The 12,182-nt window shown below is 41.6% G+C and overlaps 1 protein-coding gene and 1 pseudogene across 4 annotated transcripts in view; one reads left to right on the top strand and one right to left on the bottom strand.

The window, feature by feature from the left end:
• ELMO1 (engulfment and cell motility 1) overlaps positions 1-12,182 on the bottom strand; it is a 526,171-nt gene that overhangs the window by 453,397 nt on the left and 60,592 nt on the right. The window contains exon 1 of one of the 4 annotated variants that reach the window (XM_072783481.1): positions 958-5,053. The exons of the other annotated variants lie outside the window; for them this stretch is intronic. The gene's annotated coding sequence lies outside the window, so the exon portion shown is untranslated. Of the gene's footprint in view, positions 1-957; positions 5,054-12,182 lie in introns of those variants that run through there. 4 annotated transcript variants of the gene reach the window in all.
• On the top strand, positions 6,160-6,411 carry LOC140608674 (small ribosomal subunit protein eS21 pseudogene; annotated as a pseudogene).

Raw genomic sequence — 12,182 nt, 5'->3', positions numbered from 1 at the left:
AGCTCTAGCTTACTATACCCTGAGATCACATTTAAAATATTTAACACCAGACAGAGTCCACAATGACCAATCATAAGGGATGCTGGCCATGACCAGTATACCAGTGAGTCCTGGCTGAAGGCCAGCGCCTTGGACACCCAAGAAGCCCAGGAAGGAAAGAGGAGGTGGCGGCAGAAAATGTGATTGTTATGCAACCATTCGTGTCTGACTGTACCAGCAACCAGCTCCCATTTCTCCATGTTGTCCAAGAACTTATTAATACATTTTTGGAAGTCTTGCAAAAAGCTGAATATACTATATCTGAGGCATCCTTACCACTTGCCAGATAAAGGGAACATTAGTTAATCATTTAAAAAAATCTAGAACTTCTACAAGTAATTTTTGGTTCTTTGTTCCTATCTCCCTGATTCCTCTAATATTTCCTCTCCTTGAAGCAAAGTAGTACTCAAAAGCACACACAATCATATCTTAACAGGTTGCTCCTTTCTCTGCTAAAAACTTGGTAACTGAAAACGAAGGGAAGCCCTCCTGTGTTTAGGAACCGGTAAATAGATACCAAATTCGTCCTAACCAAAAAGCACTGATTCATGCAGCTCCAGAGGGAAGGGCTGAACCAGTTAGCAAAGGTTTAGGATTATACCTTTGATCAAAGCCCTGACTTAATGTTCACTGTTTTTTAAGGCGTTTTTCATTCATTCAAGATCAAAAAGTTGCAAGAAATTTGTGAATCTGGGCAGCCCTAGTGGCTCAGCGATTTAGTGCTGCCTTCAGCCCAGGGCCTGATCCTGGAGACCCAGGATCGAGTCCCACATCGGGCTCCCTGCATGGAGCCTGCTTCTCCCTCTGCCTGTGTCTCTGCCTCTCACTCTCTCGGTGTCTCTCATGAATAAATAAATAAAATCTTAATAAAAAAAAAAGAAATTTGTGAATCTGTAATTCACAGCATCGCTTACTTACCCATTAGTTAAAAATCTCTGTATCCACAGGATGTGGCAGGTCTTACAAGTTTCAAAAGGGAAATTGCCAGGCCATGTGTCTGTCCTTGGGTGGACAAAGATAACTCACTAGAAGCAGATCTTAGTTCGGGGATGAGTCAACGTGGCAGCCTCCCATAGTTATGCAAAAGAGGGGTGAACTTGTACCAATGATGAGAGGGAGGAGGAGTGACCTTTTGTGACCTGAGCAGGGTTACCCCTTACAATACTCCTTGATGGGCTTAGTAGATCAAGGAAGAGAAGGTGGATACATTTGCATAAGGATAGAGGAGCTATCCTCTACCCACAGGACAAAAGGCATCCAGAATCCCTCTCTTAGCACATTCGATTTAATTAAGACTCTGATGGGTTGGGATTGTCCTGACATAAAAGGAAATCGAGAGTCTGAAGGGATTAATTAACAATCCATCAAAGTGGTATTAAAATTACTTTAAACTGAAAACATCAGAACAATCAGCAGCCACAGAAAGAAAATTATCTAAACTTAAGCAGAGGCTTCAGAAAATACATCCTCCACTAACACCTACTGCCTGACCTCCCCAACCCCCAACACCCCCCCCATGACTTGATAGGGAAGACTGACCCAGGAAGTATGAATTCAGCTGCCATTAGCATCAAAAAGCCCAACAGAACTTTCCATAGTTTCCCACTGAAGCTCTCAACACCTCCTTTTTATTAAGTTAGTACATAAACCTTTACCTTTGACTATTCAGCAAGTTACTCAATACTGAGCCCTCCAGCATGCATATGTAAATAAACCTTCACTTTTCCCTGTTAATCTGTCTATTGTCAGTTAAACGGCAGGCCCCAGACCTTTTGAAACCAAGTGGGTAGAGGAAAGTGTTCCTCCCCAAAGATCCCAAAGACGGGAGAAGTCAGCAGTGTAACCCAAGTTCAAAAGCAGGATCTGGAGAAAGCTCCCCCAGAGCCAGTCATGCTGGCCTGGGGAGCCTGCACTGGAGCAGTAGCTCAGCTCAGATGTGTGCCTTGAAGAGTGATCCCCTTGGAAGGCCACCCCCACCCCCCGTGTGGCCTGTGTATGAACCTGGACCAGATATGAGCTGAGGCCCCTAGTTCTGTCTCCCCTGGGCAGCCTGAAGCAGATCTCAAACCTGGACCAGGAAAACTACTCATTTGTGGGTAGTGGCAGACTGAAGAGATGGGGAGTTCACGGATTCCAACTAATGTGTGCAACAGAACGCTCAGAAAATTGATATGGAAAATGAAAGAATAGTAACCAGATTTGGACGCCAATATGCACAAACCCACAGAGATAGAGAGAGGGGGAGGAAAAAAAAAAACAAACATCATTTCAAAAATTGCTATGCCAGGAATAAAACGGGGAGGGGGAACTAAAATTTACAGATGGTCTTCTATGTCTTCTATGTAAATACTCTTACATCTAACTTGCTAAATTCTTGACTCTGCTCACCATGATGTTTCTTCTTCAACATTTCTCTTTTCAGAAAATGGACCTCTACTCACAACAATCAGAGATTCATTCCTGATAGTTCTTTTTTTCTCATTCCATTCATATTCATCATCGAGACCAATAGACCCGACCTCCCAAGAAGATCAGTCTTCTTCCATCTTCACTTTCACCATCACTTCTGCTGGGACTGTGGTAATAGCCTCCTGACAGATCCCTTGCATTCACTTGCTCCTCCCTCCACTCCCAATTCCACACACTACAGAGAACTTTTATAATGTCTTATCACTTCCCTGCTTAGAATCTCGCAATGGATTCCCATTGCTCTTAGAATCCTTAACAGGATCTTACCTTGCAACATTCACTCCTCGTTCATTCTCTCCTCGTTCATTAACTTTTCAGCCACTAAGGTCTTCCTAGAAAGGGGTCAGGCTCTATCTTTCCTCACATTCTACCAGGAAAGTAGGAGATGGTCCATAAAGATTTGCTGAATGCTACTAAAATTAGGTATTTTAAGCTACCTACAATTGGATGACTACGTGACCCAGTTTGCTTGACAGTCCACTTAGACCCAATGAACCAGCATACTGTTTGGAAAACTCTCACTTTCATTCTGCGTGGTATGATGGATGAGATACATAGTCACTCTACCTATATGGAAGCTGAAATTCAGGGAGCTCAAATAGTTCTCTCTACTTGCAGTTATACTCTATAAATTCAATGGGAACATCGAATTAGCAAATGCTAAACTATTCTTCTAGGGGGAAATACATGGTTAGGTTCTTGTCAAAGATTTTGTCTACTTCTGTAGGCTAGAAACAGGTAAGAACACCTGATTTCTCATGTCTTACATGTAAATTCACCTGGACGTTGGTCTGTAGATGGTTCAAGCTTTGACTCTTAAAAATATCTGTAATTACAGACACCTGGGTGGCTCAGCGGTTGTGTGTCTGCCTTAAGCTCAGGGCGTGATCCTGGAGTCCCAGGATCCAGTCCCGCATCGGGCTCCCTGCATGGAGCCTGCTTCTCCCTCTGCCTATGTCTCTGTCCCTCTCTCTGTGTGTCTCTCATGAATAAATGAATACAATCTTTAAAAAAAATTGTAATTGCATAATTCATATTTTTGTTTATCTCAGAGCCTACATGGCATTGAGAAATCACTCATTGTTATTATAAGTAACTTGGGGTTCCCTTGTGAATTGTCACTTAAGAACTTGTAGCTAGTTCCTCCGGTTTAAATCTTCAGTGGTACAGAGCTGTAGATTACTGACTACTTTTCTACGAACTTACTATTCAGGAAGTCCCCTCTACAGCGAATTTCTCACTTCTTCGTAAATTTTCATGTCCCTTTTAAAATAATATTTGAAACAAGGAGACTAATCTGCAGGTTTATGAGCAGTATGAATAAAAAATTTTAAATCACACTTTAGTTTTCTATTCAAGAATTTAAGGCTATTTAAGAATCAAGCATAAGAAAAATACTTCCCACTGGTCCACTTTATTCTAACTGGCTCTCTTGGCATGTCAAGACACACTGCTCTATTGATACAAGATGATGTTTGAAACGTTTTTAGCTAGTTGATAAAATATTTAAGACAGTCTCAGAAGCATTTGCCTTACTTTAAAAAAAAAAAAAAGGAGAAGTCTTCTTCCTACCATTTAAAAAACACTAGCTTGTAGTGGGGGGAGGGGTTGAAATTTGGAGGAAAATAAACTCCTAAACCCAATTTGGAGTTCATAATTTGGAATAAATTAAGACTTACAAAAAAATTCCCAAAGGAATATGAAATATATTCTTTGCCCAGATTCCTCCAATACAAAGAATCTACAGATTCCTCTTATCATAGTAGCTTTATCTCTTTTTCATTATTTCCAAACAGTGAAGGAGTTCAGAGTAAGTCACTCCCAAAACGTGCTGCTATAGCATAATGATTACTATGAGCTGAAGGCAATTTTTAAAAGAGCAGACACAGGGGATCCCTGGGTGGCACAGCGGTTTAGCGCCTGCCTTTGGCCCAGGGCGCGATCCTGGAGACCCGGGATCGAATCCCACATCGGGCTCCTGGTGCATGGAGCCTGCTTCTCCCTCTGCCTGTGTCTCTGCCTCTCTCTCTCTGTGTGTGACTATCATAAATAAATAAATCATTTAAAAAAATAATAAAAATAAATAAATAAAAGAGCAGACACAGGATGAGCTTTCTGTCCTCTACCAATCTGCTTGAAAATAGAACATAAATTCCTGCTTTCCAAACCAGGACGAGGACAATCTTATCATCTTACATGAGATGCCACTGAGATGCATCTGCACAAACAAGCCTTACTAAATTAACATTTTTCTTCCAGTAGTTGCCCCACCCATTTACCTTCCCATATGTTGCTACCCTTGAAAGCCTAAAATTCTTTTCCTTTGTCTTTCTCACTTCTCTGAAATTTACTGTTTCTTTTGTTAAGATACTATATAAGCCCAAGTTCCCACCATTCCTTTGAGTTACCCATCACTGAGTTTCTCCCATGTATATGTATGCTGCATGTGTTAATATACTTCCGTTTGCTTTTCTCCTGTTATTTCATTTTTTTTTTGTCAGTTTAATGTGCAGGGCCCCAGCTGGAGAACCTAGAAGAATACAGGAAAAAGAGCTTTCCTCCTCCAGTACTATCTATGAGAAAGTCGTGAATATGATGCTCCCTTATCCTTAAATACTTCAATATGTATTTCTAGAGATCAGCAACAGTCACTTATGTAATTGCCACACAATTATCAAAATCAGAAAGTTAAAATTGATACAACACTATTATATAATCTACAGGCCTCATTCAAATTCTAATTGTCCCAATGATGTCCTTTACCATGAAAGAAGAAAGTTTGTTTCCCTGTTCTAGGAGCTAATTCAGGATCACTTACAGCATTGAGTTGTAAGAATCTCTTTGGTCTCTTTCAAGCTAGGATAGTTCTTCAGTCATTCTTTTTCTTTTGTGACCTTGACATTTTTGAAAAGTAAGGAAAAATCTATAAAAGTTACTTTGTAGAATATCCCTCTACTTGCGTTTGCTAATGTTTCCTCACAATGAGATTCTGGTAATGGATTTTTGGCAGAAATATGACAGGAGTGGTGTCATATCTCATATCAAGAGGCACATGCAGTTGGTCTGTCCCATTGATGAGGATATCAACTTTGAATACTTGGTTATGATCGTATCTGTCCAGTGAGTTCATGAATTTTATGTTATAGGGCATCTGACACAAAAATTTTAAAACACTTCATAAATGAATCTATTTACATAGTTTCAATGGCTTGTGTATCTTGTTATATTTTCAAAGTTTTTCTTTGAGGGCTCATCTTTATTTTCTACCTATTTCTTCCTTTAATTACCAAATGTAATGTTTCTAGTACTTTCCCTTTTTATCTTATAATGTGTTACAGGAAAAGTGTCTAATCATCGAAAATGATGTTAGTTGGGATGCCTGCATGGCTCAGGGATTGAGCATCTGCTTTCAGCTCAGGATGTGATCTGAGGGTCCTGGGATCGATTTCCGCACTAGGAAACTAACTATGTCTCTGTCTTTCTCTGTCTCTCTCAATCTGTCTCTCATGAATACATAAATAAAACCTTTTTAAAAATATAAATAAATAAATAAGAAATAAATAAAATGATGTTAGTTTTGGCTGTCAGGCGGATGCAGCACTTCCTTTCTGTGCCCATACTCATGGCAGAGGCAGCAGGTGTGCCCTTGACATGCAGAAAAACACTGACAAGTTCGTGAACCTCCACATGCCGGGAAAATACTCTGCCAGCAACCACATCATCAGCACCAAGGATCATGTGTCCATCCAGATGACTATGGACACAGCTAACAAGGTGACAGGCAGGTTCAACAACAGGTTTAAAACCTACGCTATCTGTGGGGTCATTCCCAGGATAGGTGAGTCAGATGACTCCATCCTCCAGCTGCCCAAGGCTGATGGCATGGTTTCAAAGAAATTCTGACTGGACAGGATCACAGATGTGGGATATTTGTCATAAATAAAAAATACCCCTTCCCCCAAATAAATAAGTGGTGTTAGCTTTCAGTAAATTTTCAAATACATAGGTGAGGGTTTTTTTTTTTTTTTGGCTTCTTCTATATTTTACTTATAGTATGTATAGAATATGTTGCTTGGACAATCCATAAAAATGTCATATAAACTGAAAACAAATGCATCATGAATCATATGCCAATGTGCACACTGTCTCCGTACATTTGGTCTGTTGTAATAAAGAACCATAGACTGGGTCACTTATAAGCAACAGAAATTTATTTCTGTCTGGAAAGTGGAAATCCAAGATCATGCTGCCAGCATGGCTGAATTCTGGTGAGACCCTCTTCCTGACTGTAGACTACTTCTTTTCACCAACATATGGCAGAAAGAAAAAGTGAGCTAGCTCTCTGGCCTCTTCTTTTTTTTTTTTTTTTTAAAGATTTTATTTATTTATTCATGATAGTCACACAGAGAGAGACAGAGAGGCAGAGACACAGGTAGAGGGAGAAGCAGGCTCCATGCAGGGAGCCTGACGTGGGATTCGATCCCGGGTCTCCAGGATCACGCCCCGGGCCAAAGGCAGGCGCCAAACCGCTGCGCCACCCAGGGATCCCTCTGGCCTCTTCTTATGAGAGCACATACCCCATTCACGAGGGCTCTGTCCTCATGACCTAATCACCTCCCAAAGGCCCCACACCTCCAAATGCCATCACTCTGGGGATTAGGTTTCAACATACGAATTTCGGAGGTACACAAACATTTAGTCTGCAACACACATTTAATTACTTAAACAAGATTAATGAAGTGATACAGATGCAAATAAAAAGTGCCAGTCATTAGAAAAGATACAGTGTTTATAAACAAGAATGGTGAAAATAATTAGATTGCAGGAAAACAAAATTCTTCATTTGTTTGTCAGAAAAACACTAAAGTCTAGGCCTACTCAAAAGCCTGCCTCTGAAATTTGACCCTGACAAATTACTTCTTTTACTGTAATCTATAATGAAACTAGCAAGGATTGCACACACACACAAAAAGACAGGAATACAGATGAACACAAATTGCTTTGAACCTATGGTCTTGTGGAAATAACATAGTAGGTATCATTTTTTAAAAATATACAGAATTATTTGACAAAGTGTAAAAAAGTATACATTCTATACCTTGCTTTGAAGTTCTAAGCATAGCCAACACTGCCTAGGAATTCGTTTACTATTTTTCCAGCAGCAAATGCATAAACGTCCTTGGACAGCTCCCGAAAATCCACCTCTTCACTGGCCTCATTGGAACTCTGGGATCCTTGGCCCACAGTAGTCAATTCTCCAGAATAATTCATTTAAGACATAGATCAGATCAGATCACCTCTGTTCTCCAACCTTGCATACCATCACATTTAGAAAACATTCAAGGCATATTTAAAGTCTATCAGCCTCTATGGTCTGGCCTCCACCCCTCCCTGCGCTTCTTTCCTTGCCTCTCTCCAGGCCTGCTACTCTGGCCCTGCCATTCTCCAGCACATCAAGCACAGGGCTGCTCCTCTGCCCAGAACATTCCCTCCCCTGCCAATTCCCCTGTGACGTGCTCCTTCTCTCTACTCAGGGTCTAACATTGCCTCCTTGGAGAAGCCTGCCTCGATCACTAACCAAAACAGTGTTCTGTCTTTCCCACCTGCCTCCCTCACATTATTTTCTTATTGGTGCTCCTCGAAGCCTGACGTTACGTCAGGCATTTGTTTACTTGTTTATGCTCTGGATTCTTCACTAGAAAAGAAGCTTCAGGTGAGCAGGAGTGTTAGGTTCACCACCATATCCCATCTGGGAGAGAGCCTGGCACACACTGACACCTAATCAGCATGCATGGGATGAAGCACTGAATGAGTGTTTAGATTTCCACATGACAAAACACGTGCACACATACAGACGTATATACGTAGAGAATACGAAGGATGGCAACTCTGACCTAGCATCAGAATGGCCTCTAGAGCTTTGAAACTCCAAACGTCAGATCGAACCCCTAGAGATCTGGATTCAGCAGGCATTCACAGGCTTAATTCTGATTCAGAGCCAGGAACCAGAAGCTTCTTATGAGACGCTGAGCTACCTATTAACTGAAGATTGAGGCTCCTTTTCATTTTGAGGATTCCTGGGCAGTGTTTCAGATACTGTGCTTTAGCTGCCCACTCTTGGCTATGAATGACCACATATAAAAGCAGTGCCTGCGGCCCACGGTGGTATGGGCCACAGTGACCTCATCCTTGGCCTGGAGCCCACTTCCTTAAGGAATAAACACACCTCAACCAATGTTCTTTTTTTTTGTTTTGTGAAGAGATGTTGTACACACAGATAATGCAGGTTTCCTTGTTCTGGAAGCCTACCAAATGTGCAGGCGGTTGGGAAGGGCAGGAGGAATAAGAAAGAGTAATCAAGGCATAGGTTTGGATAAAGGACATAAGGTTGCAGGGACAGGATGTTCTCACCTTGGGAAGACTCACTGAGAAGAGGATCACAGGGTCTCCAGATATGTTTACCAATAGTCTTTAATGCTTATCTTTCAGACCCTGAACTCAAATCATCTCACCAAATTTTCACGTTCTAGACTAAATATCTATGTTTCCAGAATCCCTATGTTGAAACCTAATTCCCAGTGTGATGATATTTGGAAGTAGGGGTCTTTGGGAGGTGATTAGGTCATGAGAGTGGAGCCCAGTCAAGAGACCCCAGAGAACTCCCTTGGCCCCTCGTGTGAGGACACAGCAAGAAGATGAACCAGGAAATAGGCTCTCACCAGACACCGAATGTGCAGACACCTTGATCTTAGACTTCCCAGCCTCCAGACCATGAGAAATAAATCAGTGTTGTTTAAAAGCCACCCAATCTATCATATTCTGTTATAGCAACCTGAGCTAAGACATCTCATGACAGCCTTTCTGGGTCGTCATTATACTCCCTACTGGATAAACGAGTAAGCCACAGTATAGAGCCACTAAAGGACTCTTATACAGTCACAATAGCTAAGTGGAAGATCCAGGGTTCAAACCCAGCTCTTTCACTTCAATGAAAACCACCATCCCCTGCTGAATTGTGGCTGGTGCCCCTAACACCTAGCTCCCCACCATCCAACATACACTCAGCTTAGGCTTGCTTCCTTCAATAATTCCTAATCCCACATGCACACTAGAATCACCTAGAGAACTTTTAAGGGAAATGGTTGAGCCCTACTCCCAGAGATTCTAATTAATTAGGCAGGGCCTAGGCATTAGTATTTTTTTTAAGCTTCCTAGATAATTCCTCTGTACAACTAGAGTTAGAAACCATTGTTCCAGGGCAATGGGAAGAAAGCCCATGCCCTAGTGGAAAGTATCTCAAACAGCATCCACAAAGAATGAATCCACAATCTTCAGAAGAGATCAGAGAGTACCCTGGCTAAGAAGCTTCTAGAACTAGGGATGTGGTTCTAGCCCATCCTGAAAAGAAGCCTGAGGTACTGAGCTCCAGTCTAGAGTAGCAATGTTTGCTACAGCTACCATAACAAAGCACCGCAAACTGAGTGACTTAACCAGCAAAAATATGTAGTCTCACAGTTCTGGGGCTAAAAGTCTGAGAGTAAGGTGTGGGCAAAGCCAACATCCCTCTGAATGTGCTCAGGAAAGATCTATCCCAGGCCTGTCTCCTACCTTGTAGTAGCTCCTTCATGTATGACAGCATAACTCCATCTTCACATGGCACCATCCTACAGTGTATATGTGTCTATGTCCAATTCCTCTTTATTAAGGGCCCCCGTCATAATGGATCACGGGCTCACCCTACTAAGTATGACCTCATCTTAACTAATCACATCTCTAACGGCCTTATTGCAAAATAATGTCACATTCTGGGATCCCTGGGTGGCTCAGTGGTTTGGCGCCTGCCTTTGGCCTGGGGCATGATTCTGGAGTCCCAGGATCAAGTCCCATGTCAGGGTCCCGGCATGGAGCCTGCTTCTGTCTCTGCCTCTCTCTCTGTGTGTCTGAAAAATAAATAAATAAATAAATAAATAAATAAATAAATAAATAAATAAATAAAGTAAGTCTCATTCTGAAGTACTGGGGGCAAGGGGAAGACTCCAACATATCTTTTCTGGGAGGGACACAACTGAACCCCTACCAGGCAGGTAGAGCGAAATGCTGAGGCAGTGTTCCCCAAGGATGCACTTAGGAACATATTCCTGTGCCAGATGTCTACTTCACTCACTGTCCTGACAATTTACAACGTGCACATATATATGTTAAAGGCTCAGAAAAGTCCTTCAAAAAAGCAATCTGTTGGCTTTTGTTTATCCTAGGGTCTCTCAAATTTATTTGACTATAAAACCCTTTCCACATCTCATGTATTAATCACCTACGGAACACAATTTAGGAAACATCATAAATGTCTAGGTGTGGATGAGCCATGATGGGTTAAAGCCTCATAGGAGGGTGAAAGTGCCCAGCATCCAGGAGTAGACAATCTGATATGGAAGCAGTGGGTCTCTCTTTGAGAAAACACCCACAGAAACTACAAACAAAAGATAAATTACCACAAATTGCAAAATTTTTTACAGTATCATAAGAAACAATCCTGAGTCTTATTCCACAATCTATATGGCCAACTTTTTGGTAATATGATAATTCATTTCACAGAATGACGTTTCAGCCCTCTGGAAAGTTAAGCTTGGGGTACAGGAATATTGTAATTTGGGGTAGGACATGTTGTAGCTGGAGAAACTGAAAGTGTCATCCTGGCTCCCCATCGATATCGAGCTGCTGCCTAGAGCTAAACCAAAGTTGGAGAGAGTAACTGGGGTCTTCTTTACCTCCCTCCCCCATCAGAAATCCATTCCAAACATGATATGGTACCTCATTTACAGAGGAGACCATACAAGATACAGCGGCCACCTGCTCAACACAAAGTGCCTCCTGGATTGAGATGGAAACTTTGGAAAAGGCTGCCCAAGGAGCCCACATCAAAATTCAACACACAGTGTGGCTTCGAAAAATAAAACCGTGTAATTTACATATTTTTGAAGCAAGATTTTCCTCAAACAGCTCCTTGGACATAGGGAACCATGGGCCATTTCAAAACTAAAAGGCTTAGGTTTTTCAGGTTTTCTCTTTTGAGCAAACTAGACTTTCTAAACTTTTAATTCAAGAAAGAAATTACAATGCACACCAAAGCAGTACTTTCCACAGCAGCAAATTAGAGAGGGCTAATTTGTGGGCACAGCCGTGCCCTGTTATCTGTACCTTGTCACTTTAATTTAGCACAACCCAAACCTCGCCATTCCTTTCATTTTTTTACTTCTCCACATAGAATTTTAGCCTTCACGCTGGGTTTCAAAGAGTCCAAAATAAAACCAGCCCACATTAAGCAAAACAGCCACATAAGACCTTTCCTTTATGTGTGGAGAAAAAGACTTTGAAAGTTCAGAAGGAGGATTTTTTTTTTTTTAAAGCATGAAGTAGTCTTGGTAATGTTTTCAAAGGTCTATTTTAAAACGTTGAGATGTTTTCCTCTATTGTGCTGACGTGCATGTGGACAGCCACGTGGATTTCCTCTGACAGAAGCAGCAAAGTTGTCAGTTGTACAGTTGAAACCTGTACACTTGCATCCATTGCTAAGACATCTCGGCTCTGCAAGAGTCTCAGAGAGCCACAAACTGTCAAGCTAGGAGATACCCCTTCCATCCTCCTGCTCTGTGGAGCATTAACAGGCAAGAAGGACA

This window comes from Canis lupus, chromosome 18 (assembly GCF_048164855.1).
Source record: "Canis lupus baileyi chromosome 18, mCanLup2.hap1, whole genome shotgun sequence".
Classification (NCBI taxonomy): Eukaryota; Metazoa; Chordata; class Mammalia; order Carnivora; family Canidae; genus Canis; species Canis lupus.
Note: the sequence above shows the minus strand (reverse complement) of the source record. Positions and strands in the feature narration are given on the sequence as shown.